We start from the raw sequence: 5,867 nt of genomic DNA on the forward strand, positions 1-5,867 counted from the left end.
TTTCATTTCTTCACTTTACGATGTGGGGCGACCTTCTCACGCACCACGTTCAGAGTCTCTGCAGCGCACGAGGCAGGACGCTCGATACAGGAAGGGGCAGACTTTGCTCCGGTCAGGCTACACCGTTAAAATTATCAAAGGGTGAGGTCTCCTTAAGCTTCTCCTGTTGCCACATATTTCCATTTCGTATTTAATGCTAAGAAGTACTAAGGAAGAAGGAAGGACTCGCTAGGAGTGGTTAGCATGCAACCCAGCAGGTGAGACGTCAGCTCCGAGTCCTTTAGTCTTGTAAATGTTTGTTTATATGAAAATAAATTGTTAAAAAGAGCAAGTGAAAGAGCCCTGCTCTGTAGCTCTCCATAGTCATCTTACTGTACTCTTGTGATCAGGGGAAAGGTTATTACTCTATCTCCTTTTGAAAGAAAATTTTACCAAATTTCTAACTCTTGCATCCTGGGCAAGTGGCTTTAACCCTGACTGACAGTTGCAAATCTCCCCTCCTTCCATTTGGGGGAAATACAGGTGTTTTCCCCACATGCACCCAGACACAACCGTGACGAATTTGCACAGAACTGCCATGCAGTTCAGACAACCTGAAAAAACCTTCCCCCCTCCCCCAAACTTATTCACTAAAAGCTTCCGCTTATCTGTAGTTAAGAACCTTGAGGAAAAAGCTGCATAATAAAAATGACAGTTTAGAAAGCATGTATAAGACTAATTGCCATTAAGGATTCATACAACAAACAGCTGTATTGTGGAATTATAATAAGATGTTAAATGACAAACTGGAATTATGCAGCTCTGCATAAAACACCTTATTTGTACGTGCTATTCTAAATAGCAAAGAAATCAGGAAACAGGTAACAGATAGGGCTTTTTATCAGGTAGGATAAGCTTCTGCTGAAGTTGCACAAGAGATGCACCGATAACGCCGACTATCTCCGCGCTCTACAGGTCAGCGGCACAGGCCGCTTTAACTGCTCTCATAACACCACGCTGGCGAATACAGCAACACAATTCCTAGTAATTGCAGGCCATTCTGTAAAATACATTTTACTCGCTCAGCTGGAAATCCTATTCTTTCCCACGGAAGTAATTTCAATCTCTATCTGCTTCATCAGAAGCCAAGCCTAAAAATCCTCCTACTCCTTCCCAGTGATCCAATCTAATAACCGACAGCTATCATCACAACGGTTTCTGACGAGACCGAGAGAGGTGACAAGTCTCCTACTGCTCACTGAAGCCTCAAGTTACTATGCTCAGTTAGAAAATACTCCAGAACAAAACTTTCAGAGCTCTGTCTCAGCGCAACTCAAACGAATCCAGATAGTTCTGCTGTCGAGAGCCACAACAGAGAGAGTCACCACAACTGGAAGACTCACTTGCAAGAAGTGTTTGGGGGTCTAATCAGGGGTATATGAACTTCAGCTATGTGAAAGTTTAGGGGATCTAGGATGTTAGCAATTAACGAGAAACAAACCAAAAATCTGAAAGCTTTTCTAATCAGTAAATTACTTCATGCCCAGACTCAAACATCAACAACACCAGGGGAGCGAACAGTCTTCCTTCATCCACCTCGCCTGCTTCTTCACGAACCAGCCAGTAGGCAGGGATCCACTCGGCCACCACCTCCCGGCTAATCCCCCAGAAACTGCTCCTCCCGCAGCTTTTCTTTCTCAACATTAAGGACATACATTAAACGGCAGCCCTCTGGGGAATGACTTCTTTGTGGGATGGGAAAAGCCACAAGATACGACACCAACATGATACAACACAAGTTACATTAAGTTAATTTAATTTAAACCAATGAATTTATCCTCTGTGACAATCTAACATTATTTCCATGTGCTTTTTTCTTTTCTTTAAATAGGATACAGACTGGATGGACTACTGCAAGCTATGAAAATGTAGGTCCAAGATGAGCAAATTAAAATCTGTAAGACCCTGTGCAACAGAATCCAGGTAGTCTTTTCTGGTGGTAACAAAAAGCTTCACTGTTCACAGAGCAGGAGGCAACGTTTCAGACCATATAACAATCTTCCTACAAATGATTTAACCACCCTAAATTAGTAAATGTACGATTTCTAAAAGAAAGGGCCCAAACCCTAACTCAAGGTAAACTAGTATATTCTGACACACTCCCGGGTTTCCTTGGTGACAGCTGATGAATCATTTTCCATTACAAACCTGCAACTAGAATGGACAGTTAGGTAACATGCTTCCTTGACGCTCTCATTTCTCAATGTACTGGTTTGCCTTCTAGTCCCCGGGAACTAGGTCATCTTGCAGCTATTATTAAATTCAAGCTCGCTATTGACATATGATGCATTTTCTTTTAGCATCCTCCAAAAACTGCTTCAAGAAAGGGAGGTGCAGGATACTTTAACCTGCTGAAATCACAAGGCTTACACAAGAATCAGAGCACGCTTAATCAGAGTTTGAACAGGACAAAGTAATTAAGTGTCAGAAGACCTTTGGACTATCAGTGATATTTAAGGCCTAACAGAAAGCTGATACCTTCATACTGGGTATCTTTTTCACTGTGAACTAATTTTATGCATTATTATTCAAAGACATCTCCAGCTGAAACGCAGGCCAGGTTCTGTTCTCTGCTTAGCTTAAGCACTCAGAAACACATCTTGAGATGAATAAGATTTCCCAATCGCTTTTTTTTTTAATTTACAACTTTTTGTCTTTACATAGCAGCTTCAATATAACCAGAGTATGAGTCTTACTGATTCTTATCTCCTTTATTATCATATGTGCTATCCACCGCCTGAAAAACCATATGGAGAGGAAATTATGTAGAGAATCTGAAAAGAACTGAAAAGGGAAATGGTGCTCCTGTGGTTAAGGCAGTGATCTGAGTCAGAAATAACACAGAGCTCTGTTCCCAGCTGTCACTCACTTCTATAATGTCAGGCAGGACAGTCTCTCAGTTCTACATCTTCAGAACAGGGAATATTTACCCATCTGACGGTAATATACTAAACTTAATCACAGAAGCTGCTCAAGTCAACACAATAGTAAACAACACAGGAAACCCAATAAATAATAAATTTTCCTCTACAACAGCTCTTTTCTAATAAACTTGTTCTATCAAAGCTCATGGAGATAGCTGTCTTCACAGTAAAGGTATTAAGGATTCTCACGGCATACAGGAGGGAAGAGGAAGGCACAAATTTTCAGGCATGGAGATGAAAGCATACGAGTATGTTATGGGGAAAGTAAGCAAACAGACTTTAATTCATTGCCCCACATCAAGTTACTAAAGGAAGAAGCAAGGCTGAACTTCTGCTTGAACAGTTAAACTGGAAGCTATTTTGTAATACGCTGCCTCCGTCTTCTTTCTGCAAGTTCTCACCTGTATCAATGCACGGCTGCAGCACAATTTTGCAGTTCACAGTGCACAAACACGCATACAACAGCCCGTGGTTTTAACACACGCATCCCACACTACTGCGCAGCACATTGTATTGGCACGCGTAAAAGGCTTTGTCACCTTCCATTATCGATTCCCCTCAGTTATTGTTTTCAGACTACAGGCAAAACACAGCTGAGGCAATTCAAGGAGCAAATTGCAAAATTACAGTTGTAAACAGAAACAGAACTTAGTCACAACAAACTATTTTTTGTTCAGGTCAAGTAAGCAAAAAGATGTCTGACATAAGCAACAGTTTGCTAAACAGAGCCATACTATTTTTTTCAGTTCAACAGTACTGATGGCAGGGGGCTGCAGTAGTTGGCTACTCAGTGTCTGTACTGCAGCTTTTTCATGACTTCACTTTGTTGACCCCTTTTACTGCTTGCTTGCACCAGCTCTCATCTGAAATTTAAGTGCAGGAATTCCAACAGGGGTTCAGGAGAAAATGAAGAGTGAGAAAAAAAAGTTTGCTCCCTACAGGCTTATTCTTCCCCCCTTCTTTTAGTATGTTAAAAGTTTTTCAGTCAGGTAAAAATCATTACCATGTTTTTCTGAGAAACATTAAGTTACGATCTGCAAACAGAGCAACAACTCTCAGAATCTCCTGTGCTATTCAAGAAATTATACTGATTAGTCACTGCTACATAAAAAATCTCCTAAATCTTTCCACAACTGTTTTTGGAATGAAAGGTCAGTATAGCATGTTAAAGACAGGTAATTGCATTTTACGGCAGCCAGCTGTAACTGCAACTTTAGCAGCAAATCCGTTACTGTACACACCCTAGCACAGAAAGCTAGCACACCTCAAAACTAAGGGCATCAAATAATACATGTCCAGTGCTACCTGAAAGAGCTAAAAGGATGTTTTTTTTTTTTTTTTTTTTTTTTTTTTTTTACAATGTACAGTTACAAATTAGGTTTATTTTTCAAACCACAATTGTGTTGGGAAAAAACACTGTGACAGCCTGCATTTGTTTGGAAGAGCGCAAGTGGCTTTCTCAGCTCTGCCTGCCAGACTTTCTTTCCCAGCTGGGCCATGATAAACAGCAAGGAGAGGCAAAACTTCTGCTCTCTCAATAGCTTCATTTCTGTACTTTCCAGTCAAAAACAGGATGAAAATGCAATTTGCTTGCAGCTATCTCACCTCAAGTACCTTTTGCTTTCCTTTTCCCATCAAGCCATTACTCTTCTACAATCTGCTCATAAGTGATCATATGACCACCAAAAACCAAACCAAAACAGCAGCAACCTTCTGTGCTACTCAGTAACACACTGAGATTTACTCTTGTACTTCTAATGAACTCAGTATGTGTGTCCAGCAGGATCAACAGCTGGCTTCTCTTTAGGTGCAATCATTTCAGCAGTGCTAACTCTGAACAGACTAAATATGTGCATATCCTTAAACCGCTCGTTAGAGTTGCAGTCTTGCTCCCAGTGTCTGTTCTCATCTCAGCAAAGGGCATCAGTTCAGCAGCATATCAGAAAATCAATCAATCCTACTGTACACAAAAGGGTAGGGGTAGTTCCCCACTAACTTTTAAGCTAATTCTATTGTGGGTCAATTCAGCTTAAAAGGCTTCAGTGACCCATTAGGAAATCAGACACACTACTTTGAGCAAAATTAGATGCCTGGTTTATTGAGAAGACATCCTAAACTGATCCGTTTCAGTGTCACTACAGATTTCACCTTCGTGCAGAAACAATAGTTGAAAAATCTACGGGAACTATGTAATCACTCCATAGGCTGGCCAAAAATAAACAGTAACACCAGCACTTTCTAAGTGAAAGACAATTATTAACATCAATACATCACTTCACCAGGGGGTGTCAGTCTGCTTCTGCACTCTGCCCAGAACTTTGGTAGGTTTTTCTGAAAAAGGAATTCAAAGCAAGTGTGAACAAGGGTAGTATATCCTTTTTGATGGAAAATTTTGTGCGATTTCTTGGTTTCAAACACGTTTATACTGTGCTTTGCAAGACTCATGATACAGTAAATGGTGAAGAACCCTAGATCATGGAAACCTGCGTAAGTAGAAGGAAAGCATATATGACAGATTATCAATTTTCATACTAAATTAGAGGGTTCAGTAAGATATGGATGAAATAATTATTTAGCAATATGATGAAGTGAGAGCACAGACTGCAAACATCTGGACTAACTTGTTCTCAGCCAGCTTCACCTGACCATAGCGCCTGTGTGCAGAAGTTCGCAGTACACCACCACCGAAGAGGAGGCCTACATTGCAAAATATACCCACCCTGTGCAAACGTAGGTCACAACTCAGTACAAAAGCAGCTATTCTCAATATTCAAAGAAATTTCACCAGAAGACAACAATTTCTAATTCCTTGGCACTTTCAATCTGTAAAAGCAACATCAGAACAAGAAAGCAGGAGGATTTATTTGTGAAAATAGAGAGACTAGTTTTTAAATGGAGAGTAAT

This window comes from Rhea pennata, chromosome 26 (genome assembly GCF_028389875.1).
Source record: "Rhea pennata isolate bPtePen1 chromosome 26, bPtePen1.pri, whole genome shotgun sequence".
Classification (NCBI taxonomy): Eukaryota; Metazoa; Chordata; class Aves; order Rheiformes; family Rheidae; genus Rhea; species Rhea pennata.